Source organism: Macrotis lagotis, chromosome 5 (assembly GCF_037893015.1).
Source record: "Macrotis lagotis isolate mMagLag1 chromosome 5, bilby.v1.9.chrom.fasta, whole genome shotgun sequence".
NCBI classification, from domain to species: Eukaryota; Metazoa; Chordata; class Mammalia; order Peramelemorphia; family Peramelidae; genus Macrotis; species Macrotis lagotis.
The window spans coordinates 191,212,057-191,228,497 of record NC_133662.1 but is presented as its reverse complement, the minus strand read 5'-3'; the positions used below and the strand labels follow the sequence as shown (position 1 = coordinate 191,228,497).

At 36.9% G+C, this 16,441-nt stretch overlaps 1 long non-coding RNA gene across 1 annotated transcript in view; it reads left to right on the top strand.

Annotated features, from left to right (window-relative positions):
- LOC141490001 (uncharacterized) overlaps positions 1-14,549 on the top strand; it is a 35,231-nt gene extending 20,682 nt beyond the window's left edge. Inside the window, exon 3 of the long non-coding RNA XR_012469048.1 lies at positions 14,256-14,549. This is a non-coding gene — a long non-coding RNA (uncharacterized LOC141490001). The remainder of the gene's footprint in view (positions 1-14,255) is intronic.
- Positions 14,550-16,441: the final 1,892 nt, after the last annotated feature.

The window sequence follows — 16,441 nt, the reverse complement described above, 5'->3', positions numbered from 1 at the left end:
AGTCATGCTGGCTATTAATAATTGCTGCTTCCTTTCTAAGTACTTAAAAAGCAACCCCAATAATGTGTTCTAGACTTTTGACAGGAATAGAAGCTAAACTAAGGGGTTTGTAATTTCTAGAGTCTCACTGACTTCTCAGGTTTGAAGCTTGGGACACACACCCTTCTCTGCTATAAGCTTTCTTGTTCATAGGAAGACCCTGATGCCTATTATATAGTTCAACATACAGTGATTTTTCTTGTCATCTTTCTCAACATATTCTCGTACCCTCCAGCCTCTAAACACAAATGAGGATTCCCCTCTGCTTTATTACATTATCAATTTTATTCTTTCAAATGACCTTCATTTTTACTGAATAGAATACAAACACATCCTGTACATCTTTAGCTTTCTCTTCACACGTCACAATCTTTCACCTTGTAGACACACACATATATAGAAACATATATAAATATATATGTATACATACATATACATATGTATACACACACCCACATATGTAGTTTTGTCTGATCTGAAGTACAGAAGGTTACTAGACTCCAGGTCTAGTGGCTTGATCCTCAGGCCAGAGCATGTTTTACTCCACAACCTGCCTTTCTGGAAATCTTTGAGTGCACTGATAAAAGCTATGGAAGTCCCAAGTTATGGATTGTAGCTATAGGTGGGTACCTACAATTGTGGTTAGAATAAAATAGATTTCCAGTCTCACAGACTGCTTAATTAGGGCATGGTGAAACCACACCTTGGTTTCTAACTCTTGCTTTAGTTTCTGTTTGTTAGAGATTGTTTCCCCCATAGATTTTACCTCGGTATTCCTACCTGGTGGTACAACGATAGCAACAAATCCTAAGAGTGATAAATAAGCTATAGAAGGCAATAGGATGAGGGTGAAGTACAGCTCAGCAAGACAAACAGACCCAGAGCATCTCCAGTTCTTAAGCCTCAGAGTCCTTGACGTGTCTTATCTTTTTCTCCAATTCACTCTTGTTCCATCATGGTAGGAGGGAGGGAGAGGAGAAAAGCCCAGGGAGAGGGGAAGGAGAAAGCGGGTGCTTTATAATAAAGGCATATTGTAACATTTCTCTCCAGGTGGTACTTTGTTAGTAGCAATTAGCTCTTCATTGATCTTTGAAGGGCTAATTCTTATGTGGTTTGCAAGGGCCCTAGAAGGTCCAAGTGTTGAGTGGGTGCACTTTAAAAGTATTTGTGGAAAAAAAAGGGAGTGGAGCTGTAAGAAATTTACAATACAATGAGGTAATCTCCTCTGCACCCCAGTTAGCGAGCATTAGCCATAGCGATAATTTGTTTTTATTCCTGTTATTATCCCCTTGGGGCACTAATGGTCACTTTATTAATTAGTTCAAAATTGCATTGTAGGTCAAATGGCAGCTCTTTCCATTGTGGCAAATTGCTCCTGGGACAGACAGCCCAGTAAATGGAAATGTTTCTGCAAAATAGGGACTGAGGTTTTGCTTTTGAGCTAACGAGCCTAGGAGGCCAGCTGCACTTTCAGGGGACACAGAAGGGATTTGAGATAGGAGCTTTTCTCCAAATCCACTTTTAGATAGTCAGAGATCCATAGAACTATATTTTCACATTAAAATGTCTAATCCTGGGCTGATTGTATTTTGTGGTGCTTTGCTATCTGAGGTTTTGCTGAAAGAAGCTAATGATTTCATGTGGAGTGGGTTGACTATTTATTATTTATTTTGATCTTTCACTGCTTTCCCTTTCTTTAAATGCAAACCCAGTACCATTAGTAGGGTTGCTTTCACCTCTCTTCTCAAAGGCTCTATCCTCTTCCCTCCTAAGCTCCCTTCTCCTTTAGCTCCATCAAATTGCTTCTTTTTATTTATTTGTGTGGTCTTAAAGATAGGCTTGATGGCTGGGGAAAGCTGGTTGGTTCTGGTCTCCATCTGCCATAGACTCACTGTGTGGCCTTGGGAAAGTCACCCCAATGGTCTGATTCTTGTTTTAAAAGAGTCAATTTACATACTAAGCACTATACTTGTGTATTGAGGTGCTACTAAACACTGGCTACACCAACCCAATCCATATTATTCATTCATCTATTCGACAGACATTTATCAGAAAACAGAAAACTCTCTAATTCTGGGCAGAACAAGAGCAAGGGTCCTTAACCTGTGGCCCATGACATTTTTTGGTTAACTGCATTTCAATATAATTGGGTTCTTTTGGAAACTTATTTATTTTGTTATTCACTTAAAAACATCTGGAGAAGGACTCTCTATAGGCTTCACCAGACTGCCAAAGGAATCTGTGACATAAAAAACTGTGACATTAAAAACTCCTAAGATTGTTTCTAAGCCTACTATCTTACAATCTATTCCACTCCATTCCATTGCATTCCTATCAAATCTAATTCAATCCAGTCTATCAAGCATCGATTAAATATCTATTGTATTGGAAGCACTGTGCTATGCTTGGGAGTCTTTGTTATAAAACTATTTCTGCCTTAAGGAATTCACATTTTATTGGTGAGATAGACCATGCGTGTGTATATGTTTATAAATACAGCGTGTACATCTAAACAAATGTATGTTAATGAATGTATATATAGCACACAGTACAACATACGAATATTTATGTCTCCATGTGTACACATGTACATATCTATCTGTCTATCTAATCTAAATCTCTCTATATGTGCATATATATTTATACACATCTCTATAATTTGCAGACAGGAGAGGGAAAGATGATGATCTAGGTAATAAAGGGGAATACAAAGATAAATGAATTGAACCCCTACTTATCTTTGTTGAACTAGACTATAACACAGCACAATTATGGTTTGATGTCATATTATCATTCAATAGAATAAAGACTATTTAAGCATAGCTCTTTTCAGGGACCAGTCCACCTTGTACGGCAAAAGCAATGCTTAGAGAGACCTGTCAATGGAAGACCTTCTCATTCTGTCTAGATCTGTAGAAAATCTGGAGGAACGATGTGTTCACCTAGTTCTACAAACCTGAGATAAGTTCAGAGTAGTGAGCAGAGACACTGAGTTTCTGGTTGCACGGGGTAACCATAAACTGGACTTTTTACAATTCCAAAGAGTCAGGGCCTATACCTTTTCCTTCATGGGTGCAGTGAGAATACTTCCCCAAACCAAGAACCAAGAAGATGAAGACTTCAGGTTCCTTGATTTTTTAGCCAAGTCTCGAACACAGTCTATTAAGAACCTTGGAGCTATTTCTAAGTTCCAAACTAATCTACCTAACATCCTTCCACTGTTATTTTTGCTTCCTTTGGATTTGGTGGACTGATTTTCAAAGTCAGTGTAACGATATTATTTTGATTTTCTTTGATAACAAAGAACAAGAACCAAGGACCCTGGGTAAGATGATTAATCTCTCAGTATCCCCAAGCAACTTTTTAAGATTTTAAAGTACAAGGGTTTTCACTGTTTAATGTTCATTCCATAGACTTTCCACACTAGAGGATCTTTAAATTTAAATGAAATCACAGTGCAGAAAAAATAAAAGCCATTTATGGATTTGGTGATGCCGAATCAAATTATGGTCCACAAACACAACTCTAGGCAAGAAAAGCTCCCCCAAACAGCTTATTTTTAAAGACAAAGTGCCATGATGAATTAAGTCAAGAAGACTTGGATTCTGACAAATACTAGGTATGACACATACTAGAGAAAAGGTATTAGACTGACTTCCAAACTGAAGGTCTCCAGAACTATTGTATTGACCTCATTGCTGTATGCCTATGAAATGTTGACAGTCTACCAGCGCCATGTCAGGAAACTGAATTGCTTCCATGTCTTAGGAAGATTCTGAAGATCACCTGTCAGGAGAAGATGCCAGACACTGAGGTCCTTTCTCAAGCTAAACTGCCTAGCATTCTAACATTACTACAGGGAGTGCAACTACAATGGGCTGGACACATTGTTAGAAGGCCAGAAGTGCTTTTGCCAAAAAAACTATTTCATGGTGAACTCACACAGGGCAAGTGTTCACAAGGGGGTCAGAAGAAGTGATACTAAGACACACTAAAAGTCTCATTGAAGAACTTTAGAATGGATTGTACAGCATGGGATCCACTGGCACATGAGGACCGTCCAGCATGGCGTGCCCTCATCAGTGAGGGGATTGTGCTCTATGAGGAAGGCAGAATGGAAGCAGCTCAAAGAAAACATGATATATGAAAGTTTAGAGTACCCATCCCAGATGTTCACATGGACTAGTTGTGCCCAACCTGTGGTAGAACATTCTGAGCTCATATTGGTCTGATCAGCCACTGCTGAACACACTATAATTTGTCTCAAGCATAACGATATTATTTTGATCTTCTTTGATAACAAAGGACAAGAACCAACAACCCTGGGTACGATGATTAATCTCTCAGGATCCCCAAGCAACTTTCTAAGATTGTAAAGTATAAGGGTTTTCACTGTTGATGTGCATTCCATAGACTTTCTACACTAGAGGATCTTTAAATTTAACTGAAATCACAGGGCAGACAAAAATAAAAGAAAATCTTTCAAGAAAGATAATCCAAATAGTGTAAGATTTGCATTAAAGTATTTCTGTTATATTTTAGCAGTGACTATGGTCAAATAAATCACTTAACCTGTCCATTGACAGGTCTCTCTTATTTTCTAAATCAGTTTTCCTTATGTTAAACTATCTCTGCATTCCTGGTATAAATTCCATTTGGTCACAATGTGTTATCTTTGTTATATATTACTATAGTCTCCTAGCTAGTGTTTTATTAGGATTTTTGTATCTATATTCATCAATTAAATTTTCTTTCTCTGTTTTGCTTTTTCTGGGTTAGGTATTAGTACCATATTTATTGCATAAAAGGAGTCTGCTAGGGCTCCTTCTTTGCCTATTATTCCAAATAATTTAAACTTGGAATTAATTTATTTTTAAATGTTTGGAGATGGGGTGGCGTAGTGGCATAGTGGATAAAGCACCGGCCCTGGAGTCAGGAGTACCTGGGTTCAAATCCGGTCTCAGACACTTAATAATTACCTGTGTGGCCTTGGGCAAGCCACTTAACCCTGTTTGCCTTGCAAAAAACCTAAAAAAAAATGTTTGGCAGAATTCATTTTTAAATTCATTTAGTTCTGTTGTTTTTTCCTTAGGTGCTCTGTTCAATTTCTTTTCCTAAGATAGATTTATTTAGATATTCTATTTCCTCTTTTGTTAACGTAGGTAGTTTATATTTTTGTATCTAGTCTTCTATTTCACTTAAATTGCTAAATTTATTGGCATTTAATTGGACAAAAGTCCTTATGATTGCTTTGATATCATCTTTGTTAGTGGTATATTAACTGTTTTCATTTTTTAATACTAATGATTTAGTTTTCTTCTTTTAAAAAAATTATACTAACCATTGGTTAATCTATTTGGGGGGGGGTTTCTCCCATAAATAAAGTTTTATTTTTTTAGATTTTTGCAAGGCAATGGGGTTAAATGACTTGCCCAAGGTCACACAGCTAGGTAACTATTAGATGTTGGAGGCCACATTTGAGCTCAGGTCCTCCTGACTCCAGGGCTGGTACCCTATCTACTGTGCTAACTAGCTGCCCCCTCCAATTGGTTTTTTGTTTTTTTAGATTTTTTCAAGGCAATGGGGTTAAGTGGCTTGCCCAGGGCCACACAGGTAATTATGTGTCTGAGACCAGATTTGAACCCAGGTACTCCTGACTCCAGGGCCGCGCTTTATCCACTATGCCACCTAGCTGCTCCTTCCAATTGGCTTTTAATCTTTGTTTCCATCCTAATTGAAGATAATTTTTATTGCGTTGTAATCTGAAAAGGATGAATTTGATATTCCTATGAGTTTTTATTTCCTAATATAAGATTTTTTTTTTGTCAAGGTAGCATTGCCACTGAGAAAAAAATATATTCCTTTCTATCCAATAATCTTTGGATAGCTTTAATATCTAGTTTGGCTAAAATTTTATTCACCTTCTTGAATTTTTTCTTGTTTATTTTTGGTTTAGATTTATCTAATTCTGAGATGGGAAGGTTAAAGTCCCCCACTATTATAGTACTATTATCTATTCCCATCTGCAATTTATTTAACTTTTCCTTTAAAAATTTAGATGATAGAGCATTTTGTGCATATAGATTTAGTAATAATATTTCTTCATTATGTATAGTACCTTTTGTCATAATGTAGTCTTCCTGTTTATCTCTTTTAATTAAATCTATTTTTTATCTTTAACTTTTTCTGAGATATGATACTTACCCCTGCTCTTTTTTAAAATATCAGCTGAAGCATAATAAATTCTACTCCAGTCTTTTATTTTAATTGAGTATGTTTCTTGTAAACAACATATTGTTGGAATCTGATTTTTAATCCATTTGCTATCTATTTCCATTTTATGAGTAAGTTTATCCCATTCATATTCAAAGTTGTATATTTCCCTCTATCCTATTTTTCCTTACAATTATCCTTTACCTCTCTTTTTACTATCTTTCCTCATAATTTAATTTAGGTCTAACTACTATGTCCCTACTCTGAACCTTTTAAAAAATATATGCCTTATTTTCTCCCCTTACTCTCCTTTTCTTTACTCTACCCTCTCCTTGAAGAGTTCCTTCCTTCCTTATCCTCTTCCCCTCCCTTCCTCCTATTTGAGCTGCATACCCTTCTAAAAGTCTAAAATGTCTTTTTCACCTAGGTCCAGTGAAAATAAAATTCCAGCACTATTAGCACCCCACCCTTACTTGCTTCCTCTATAACATTTCTTCCTTTCGTGCCTTGTTTGCATGAGATAATTGATGCATTTTACCTCTCATACTCAACCTCAAATCTTCTTTCTATGTATGCTCTTTCAAACTCCCAAGTAATACTAATATTCTTAAGAGTATAGATTATATATATAAGAAGTTAAGAGTTTGGCCTTATTGAGTCCTTTATAATTGGTCTTCAATGTGCACTTTATGTTTCTCCTGGATCTTATATGCCAATTTGACTTCTCTTTTTTTTGGTTACAAATACATGAAAATCTTTCAGTTCATTAAATAGACATTTTTTTTCCCATTCAGGAATATACTCAGCTTTACTGGATAAGTTATTCTTGATTGCAAACCCAACTTCTTTGCTCTTCAAAAAAATAATTCTCCAAGCCCTTTGGTCTTTTAATGTAGAAAATGTATAACTTGTGTAATCCTTATTATTGCCCCACAGTATTTAAACTTTCTTTTTTCTTATTGCTTGTGGCATTTTCTTCTTGACCTGGGAGCTTTGAAACTTGACTATAATGTTCTTGTGAGTTTTCATTTTGGAATTTCTTTCAGGTAGTAATTGATAGATTTTTTTCTCTTTTTTTTCCTTTTACTCTATCATTCTAGAATGTCAGGGAAAGTTTATAATTTTTAAAATTAACTTTTTTTGATTATAATTTTCATGTAGTCCAATGATTCTCCTATTGTCTCTCCTGTTATCTTTCCTCTCCTGAGTTGTTTTTACACATTCTCTTCTTTTTTATGTTCTTTTGATTTTATTTTATTATTTTTAGTGTCATAATGTTACTGGCTTCCTCTTTCCCTATTCTAATGTTTAATTAGTTATTTTCTTAAGTTTTTAGAACTTTTTTAATTGTTGACTTTCTTTTCATAGTTTTCTTAATTATTTGGATTGCTCTTACTTTTTTCCCTAATTTTTCTCAAACTCCCTAATTTTCAAAATCCTTTCAAAAAATTCTTTTTGTGCTTGTAACCATATGATATGTTTCTCTGAAGTAGAAGTGGCCTTTTAAACTTCAGTAACTTCTCTATACCAATAATAGCTATCCATGATAGGGTTATTTTTCTTTCTCCTTTGCTTGTCCATCTTTTTTTTTTAGTGACATTATTATAGTCAGGTTCTAGTCTTGAGTTGTGGAGGAATTTCACCTCAGGCTTCAGGTTTTTCTTATTGTTTTCTGAGTTCTCCCTCCTCCCTAAGTCAAGGCCAAGACTCCCAGGCCACACTACCCCTTGTGGTCCTCCGATGGCTGCAGACTTTAGCCTGCCCCTCTGCCTTGGAACTGAAATCAGGGTCTCCACTGTCCTACCAGTGTCCACAGCCAGCAGGGTCCCTGACCCTCTGCTATGTGTGTGCTCATTCCTCCTTGTCCACAGCTGTAGCTTGGGACCATTTCTAGTCAGCATAACTGAGCCTGGTATCCTGTGACAGTGAAGAGTCCTTTGCTCTTCGCCTACTCAACTGTTCTACCTTCACATTGTTCATGAAGTGAAAATTCCTGAGTCTGTGACTACTGCTTGTCCTTTGTTGATTCAGTGGAGTCTGCATGGCGGTGTTTGCACTGCAGTGAATCAAGTTTCCTCTCTTGGAGGTCAGGTCTTTCCTGGGTCTTAGGAGGACAAGTGCTTTACCTCAACTTTAGTTTATTTCTTTTCTCTAAATTAACTTTGAGGCAATGTTTTGTCTTGTTTGTCTGAGAATTTTGGAGAGCCCAGTATTTTCTATCTATTCCTCCACCTTCCTAGAATCTTTTCCCTTAGTGCCTCACTTATATGGCACAGTACTGGGACTGGAGTCAAGAAGACTCATCTTTTCTTTTCTTTTTTTTTTTAAGTTTTTTTTGCAAGGCAAATGGGGTTAAGTGGCTTGCCCAAGGCCACACAGCTAGGTAATTATTAAGTAGACTCATCTTTTCAAATGCAAATCTGACCTCAGATTACTTGCTGTATGAGCCTGGGCAAGTCATTTCATCCTGGTTGCCTCAGTTTCTTCATCTGTAAAATGAGCTGAAGAAGGAAATGGCCAACCACTCTGATATCTTTGCTAAGAAAACCCTAAATAGACAAAGAGTCAAATATGACCAAAATGACAGAACAACAAAATGCCTCACTTAGTTGTGATTAGTGAACAAAGGTTCATCCAACAAAGTCATCTATAATGCTAAAGCTTGTTTTTAAAAAACAGATCAAGAGAAAATCAATAACCGTAGTAGATATTCTACACATCTAATTATCACACAAGTACCTGAAAGCTATAGAGTCCAAGATCACTCTGTACATATTAGTGGTTGACTATAAAAGTTTTTAATTCTATAGAATAAACTTCCTCCTTCAGGTTTCTTCTCCAACAAAGTGCCTCCCATCTGTATGCCAAAACTGCATAAAGATGCATTAATGAAAAGAGAAGCAACCCCCCCCATCCTTGCTAACCTTCCTACACTGATTCTTTTCTCAGATTCTCAATGTTTTTCTATTGTTCTGGTTCAATCACAGTCCAGCTGTGGCTACAGAGGGCTATGACATTTTACTTAAATAATGCCTCTATATAGCAGAACAAAACAAAATGATCTTCCTGAATTCAAATCTGGCTTCAAACACTTGCTGGCTGTGTGACCCTGGGCCTTAACCCCATTTGCCTCAGTTTCCTCATCTGTCAAATGAACTGGAGAAGGAAATGGCAAGCCTCTCTAGAATCTTAACCAAGAAAACCTCAAAAAGGGTCACGAAGAGTCAGATATGACGATTTTCCACAATGCCTCCATTCCAAAGTTAATGCATCTGAAAGAACTAATCATGTTGGTTAGGTTAACACAGTCTGTGGTCTTCTGAGAGATAAGTAGAAGGAATCCTTGCCCACAGCACCCTCAATGTTTGGAGGAGAAAAAAAAAAACCTGAGGAAATGGCTTTGAGTCAATGAATATTTTAAGAATTGGGTACAAGTTTCTACTTGTGTGAGGAAAGCAGCTGCTGGAGGCAAGGGTTAGTCTGACAGGAAAGGTAAACTCAGATGATGGGACACAGAATACCTCAGCCTAAGCCACGAGTTACCCCTGGGCACTGTTCCTGCCTCAATGAGATAAGAATTTTTTGAATTCCCCCTGCTGCTTGAGACTACTTCTGGCCAGCATAACTGAGCCTGGTATCACAGAGGGAGGAAGAGAACAACTCCAATCAGGTGCTTGAGGCAGCTAGTTAATTAAGATTTTAAAAAGAAATTTCAAAGGAAATATTTGTAGAACCTAGAGATCATTTCATCACATTTCAATTTCAAATTAGTAAGAATTTATTAAGTTATAATTTATAAGTTTAAAACAAATTTATAAGTTTACAAAATTACAACAATGAAGCAGTTCTTGTCCTCATGGAGTTTAAAATCTACTAATCCAGTCTCCTTAGTTTTATAGATTATTGCTCAGAGTGGCTGGGAGTTGTCAGCCTCATTCTCTTTTCTAGAGTCATTGACGTCTAGGGTCAGAATAAAAGTCAAGACAACCAGTAATGGCCCTGGATACAGAAATGCCCTTAGTGTTTTCAATCCTATAAGCATTCCACAGTGTCTGCTTCAGCCTGTGGAACAAATGTTCTCATCCTCCCATTCCACCAGGAAGTTCTTACATGCTTGGGGTAGACACTTCCCCTATCCCCCCTTCCCTGCTTGCTTTGTGGCCTGTTTGTTACCCTCAATCTATTTAGATCATCTGTGGAGATAGTTTTATCAGTTGTAGCCATTGTACATGCTGTAACTTCTTGGAGCCATAGGTGAGAGTTGAATACTAGATAGGTACCAGAGATGGATGAGCAGCTCAGCAAGCCCTCACACCAGAACACTAGTCCTCCTTGAATACTCCATACACCCCAGATGAAAGATAATCTCAGAGGAAGGCTACTAAAGTTTGTATCGGATCCCATCAGTCTCCTAATCAATAAACTCCAATGCCTCCCTATTACCTGCAAGAGCAAATATAAAACCCCACATTTGGCTGTTAAAGTGCTTCACAACCTATGAAGATAACTGTTATCCTGGAATAGGTCTTTTCTTTCTTTTTTTTAAAAAATAATGTTTAAAGGTGACATTTTTAACCAATGTCTCTATAGGAAGGCATTCCAAAAGACTCTTTTTATCCTTTTCTTTGTATTTTTGATGTAGAAAAATCCTTCTGATAAATCAGGAAAGTTTAAAGAGTAATATCCTGCCCTGGGTCTTAAGTCCCCTGGCGTGTGGTGCTAGGTAGTCATATTGCCTTAGGAGAGGCCCTGTGGTTCTGTAGCTAGGATGATCTGAAAGCCCAGGAGACCATTCAGTGTGTTACCCTGGACTGGGTCTCTCGTCTCCCTAGTTCCATAGAAAAAGTCAGTCATCAAGCATTTATTAACATTCCATAAGTGATCAGCTAGATGGAAAAATAAGGCTTTATTGAGAAAGGATTGAGCTAAGGATTTGGGGCTACTAAATCTGGGGGGGGGTTATTACAAGTTTCAAGAACTTACTTTTCTGGTGTTGAGGTGGGGATTCTTGTTCCACTGGCACCTGACACAGATTTCATGGAGATCTAGAATTTCAGTGGCTAAAAGAAAAAAACCCCAGCACTTTGCTTCAGAGCCTCTCTGAACTGGTCCTCATGACTGGGTCCATCCTAAAAGGCTTTCCAGTGTTAGAACTCAATTTTCCCCATCTATAAAATGGGGTTAATAATAGCTAGTTGGCATAATGGATTGGATCTGGAGTCAGGAACAGTAGAATTCAAATCTGGCTTCCGACACTACCTGGACAAGCCACTTAATTTCTGTTGGCTCACTTTCTTCAACTGCAAAATAGGGATAATAGTATTACCTGCTTCAGAGAGTTGCTGTACGAATCAAATGATACAATATTTGCAAAACACTTAACCATATATCCTGATACAAAGTAGGTACATAACAAATGCTTGTTCCTTTTACTTCCTTTTCCCTTACAGGGTTGGTGAAAAGTCCAAAAGAACTAATAGATAAAACATTTTATAAATCCTAAAACACCATATTTAAAAAACCCCAACAACTTTAAAAGTCCCTTACCTAGTGGGCACTATAGAAATAGTAATTATTATTATATAAATTATATAATATTATTATAGAAATGCTCCATATTATTATGGTAGTGTTGTTTAAAAAAATTCTTGCAAATATAATACAATTTTTAACCCATAAAGTAAAGGTCAATTTTTTTGTGGTTGGCGAAGACCTAGGGGGGCAAGGTGTAGATGCTAACCAGGGGACTCATTCCACCTTTCAGTAAATGTTAACTGTGTAAGCCCTTCTCCTCCTGAGCTAAGCCTGCACCAAGGAGCTGGGACAGCCGAGGTACAAGTTTAGCTCCAGTTGGAGGAATGTGGTGTTATCTATCTACCATTGGCTTAGATGATGTGCTAACGTGCTTGATGGGGCCAAGAACTTACATCCTTCACTGGCTTAAGTTCTAGATTCCAGGCAGTTCCAGAGGTTTTAACTTTCTCCTGGCAGCTCTATACCCTGTGGAAGTAACTGATTCCTTTTCCTGAGAAGGCAATGGGAGAAGAAGAGGTGGCTGTTTGGGGACTACTCTTTTATATGAATGCAAATAAAAACAGACTTAGTGGTATTTTTATACTTTTTTGGTATTTTCTCCAGAAAGTAGCATTTCTGAAAGTTTTTATCTTCTAATCCCTGAAGATGCTTGTAAAGATAGGCAAAAGCAAGTTACAGTAGATAGCAGGTCAATACTCGCAGGCTAAGCTTTATGTGAAATTTTTACTTAGAAAAGTTTCATAGGGGGCAATTTGTGGAATAATGGATAAAGTGCTGGCCCTTAGAATTAGGAGGACCTGAGTTCAAATACAACTTCAGACACTATCTGTATGACCCAGGTTAAGTCACTTAACCCTGGTTACTTTAGTTTTCTCCAACTGTAAAATGAGCTGGAGAAGGAAATGGCAAACCACTTTAGAATCTTTTCCAAGAAATAGAAAGTCAGACATGACTGAAATGATGCACCACCAACAACAGACAAAACAATGTATGGAATGCTGGGCCTGGAGTCAGAAAGACTCATTTTCATGAGTTAAATCTGTCCACAGACACTTACTAGCTTTGTGACCCTGGACAAGTCCCTTTACCCTGGTTTCCTCATCTGTAAAATGAACTGGAGAAGGAAATAGAAAACAACTCCAGGGTATTTCCTAAGAAAACACAAATGAAATCATGAAGACATGACTGAACAGCTACGAGAAACTCAAAAAAGGGACCAAGTTGGTTGTTAAAAGACCAAATATACATCTATGACAAGTCCTTTCAGCCCTTTCTACAGTAAAATACCACTATGGTCCAAAGCTAGGCAACTGGGTAGCAAAGTAGATAGAGCTGTGGAGTTGGAGTCAGGAAGACCCCACTTCAAATTCTACCTTGGACAACAGATATTTTTTAGCTTTATATCCTCTCAGTTTCAGTTTTACAATTTGTAAAGTATTAAAGGCAACCTTATTGAGTTGAAATAATGAAATAATATATGTAAACCTTAAAAGTGATATATAGAGGTAGCTAGGTGGTACAGTAGATAGAGCACCGGCCCTGGAGCCAGGAGTACCCGAGTTCAAATCCGGCCTCAGACACTTAATAATTACCTAGCTGTGTGGCCTTGTCAAGCCACTTAACCCCATTTGCCTTGCAAAAACTTAAAAAAAAGTGATATATAAATGTTAGCCATTGTAATTATTAATAAAGGAGAATGGAAATTTATCAATCTAAAATTTTTTCAGTCCTTTCCATCCATTCCTCTTTACCCAAATCTCAACAATCCTATCATCTACCCCACCCAGCAGCCTAACTTTTTGGGTAAAAAGAATAATATGTTATTTATTTGTGATATTTATACCAGTGACCCTCAGCTAAAGGTCCTCAAAGAAATCAAGTGAAAACCCTGAAAAGAAGAAATTCTTTACATACTAAATCAAGATTTGTAAACCTTTTAAACAATTAACCCCAAATATTTTAGAAACCAGGGATTCCTCTAAGCACATATTTTTTTTAGGTCTTTTGCTAGGCAATGGGGTTATGTGGCTTGCCCAAGGCCACACAGCTAGGATTTGAACTCAAGTACTCCTGACTCCAGGGCCAGTGCTCTATCCACTGTGCCACCTAGCTGCTCCTAAGCACATCTTTGACTGATGTTTAAATAAGATCTGGTATGATGCCACTCATTCAAACTTGGGCTAAGTAAATGACAGCAGCAGCAAAAGAAAAGTCTCTGAGAAGAATCATTAAAAGTGAGGGGAATAGGGACAGTTTATTTTTTTCTATATGAATTCTTAACAAAACACATGAGCCTATGAAACATTATTATTCATGCTTTATATCAGGTTTTCCCATAGAACTCTTCTTGCTTTGCAGAAGGAGGATTTGAGAAAATCTGAGGTTAAGTGAATTGGCTCATTTCACAGCAAATAATGGTAAAAGCAAAGTCCATTTGTTTTAATTTTGCTTTTTATTTTTGTCAACAGATACTTAAAACTGTGTGTGTGTATATATATATATATATATATATATATATATATATATATATATACACAAACAAGCAGCTTGATCTAATGGATAAAGAACTGATCTCAGAGTCAAGAAGATATGGATATTACCAATTTAGAGTTACATCTATGATTTGGAGCTGGAGAGACTTCGGAAATCAACTGGTTCAACGCTCTTATTTTATTGATGAGGAATGGGAGGTCTACAAAGGTTAAATGACTTTCCTGCAGTTGTTTAAATAATGAGCATTAAAGATACCATTTGAACCTAGACCACCGACTCCAGAGTCAATACTTTTCTCATTTTACTATGATATTCTCCAGCAGTCTAGACTGAGCAGGAAGAAGGACCTGGTGATCTTACAGGTTTCTATTATTTCTGTTCTCATTTGGTGATGATGTTTGTCCTTCGTTCTCCAAGAAGACCATGATGTCATGGAGGTGATGTCATAACAGGCACTTCAATTGGATTTGAGTGGAGGGAGGGGCTGTGCTAAGTCACCAGTCTCACTTTCTCCTCCAGAGCCATCTGGATCCAGTGACCAGATATGAATCAGGATGACTGGAGATGACCCTGGAGGGGAGGTGATCAGGGTACATCACTTAGAGCTCCCAGAATTTCACCATCTTCATGTGTAAAATGGAGTTGAAGATAAGCAAAGCTGTTTCTGAAGAGTACCCTTGCATGATTAGTGAATTATTATTCCCATTTATATTTGTACAGCCTCAAAGAGGTGCTTTGGAGAAAGAATATCTTATTAAGGGCATTAAGTAAAAGTTTCATCCAGACCATGGAAGGAATAGAGAAAAGATTGGGCAAGGAAGGAGCCAAGATGGAAAGGAATTGGGAGATATGGTCAAGGATTCAGAATCAAGTATAAATAAAAACCAAGAGTTCACAATATGTGCTGAGTAATTCCTTTTCTCTGTGGCAACAAGCTCTTCTCCTCAGGCCGGATGATGATGCTATTATGAGAAAATTTTTCCCTGTGACATTCACTTAAAAAATGCCCACATTATTTTCTGTTCATTTTCCCACCACCCACATCTATTTCCTGCAATGTGTGAGTATATTAGCTTGGGAAAACAAGAAAGGCATTTCAGAAGAACTGGCAAAGGTCTTCCTTTTCAACTGCTTGTTTCTTTTAAATCACCTCTCCATACAACTGGCTGGAATTTTATTTACTTTCCTTTGAAAATTAAGGTATATGCTATGGGTCTGGAAGCATCTGACCCAACCAGGTAGGTCAAAGATCTGATCTAAATAGAACAAATTACAAATCTCACATTTTAAAATCCTCTGAGGAAAAGAGGAAATTCTACATGTTGGTAGGGCATATAAGTCAGATTTTAAAAGAGAGAAATATCTTCAATACATTTGTCTGTTGAATTGAAATCTTAAACTTAAGTCAGACTAAACACACATTAAACAGTATTGTTAGTGGACAAATTTAGCTCAGGGTCAAATCTTAAAACAAAGGAAGTTTCTTTCCTAGCTTTTTAAGCTTTACTATTAAAATGTGGTGACTTTCAATGAGGACTCAATTAAAAAAATTAATAATATATTTGACTAAATCTGAAGACAATCAAAACTGAGTAACTATTTAAAAGTCACAAAGCAAAGGAACTAGGATTATAATCAAGAATCATCTTCCTGGAAAAATTAAGAATAGTGCATCAAAGGAAAAAAGATCATTCAATGAATATACTTTTTCCTCAGCAGCACATGTCACCCACACAATAGCTATGTATTAGGGCACAAAACTTCAAAACCAAAGGTAGAAATGTATTTTTTTTTTGGATCATAATGCAATAAAAATTACATTCAACAAAGGGCAGTGGAAAGATAGATTAAAAATTCATTGAGGGGATGGCTAGGTGGTGTAATGGACAGAGCCTGATCCTGGAGTCAGGAGAACCTGAGATCAAATCTGCCATTAGACTCCTAATATTTACTTAACTGTGTGATTTTGGGCAAGTCACTTAAGCCTTGCAAAAAAATAATAAGATACGATAATTGATTAATTTGATTAAAAAAAAGAAAAAAGTTAAATATCCAGTATCAAAAATGAAAACAGTGAAGTTAAGCACCAATGAAGAAGAAATTAAAGCAATAATTAGGAAATATTTTGCCCAATTAAATGTCAATAGATCTGACAATTTGA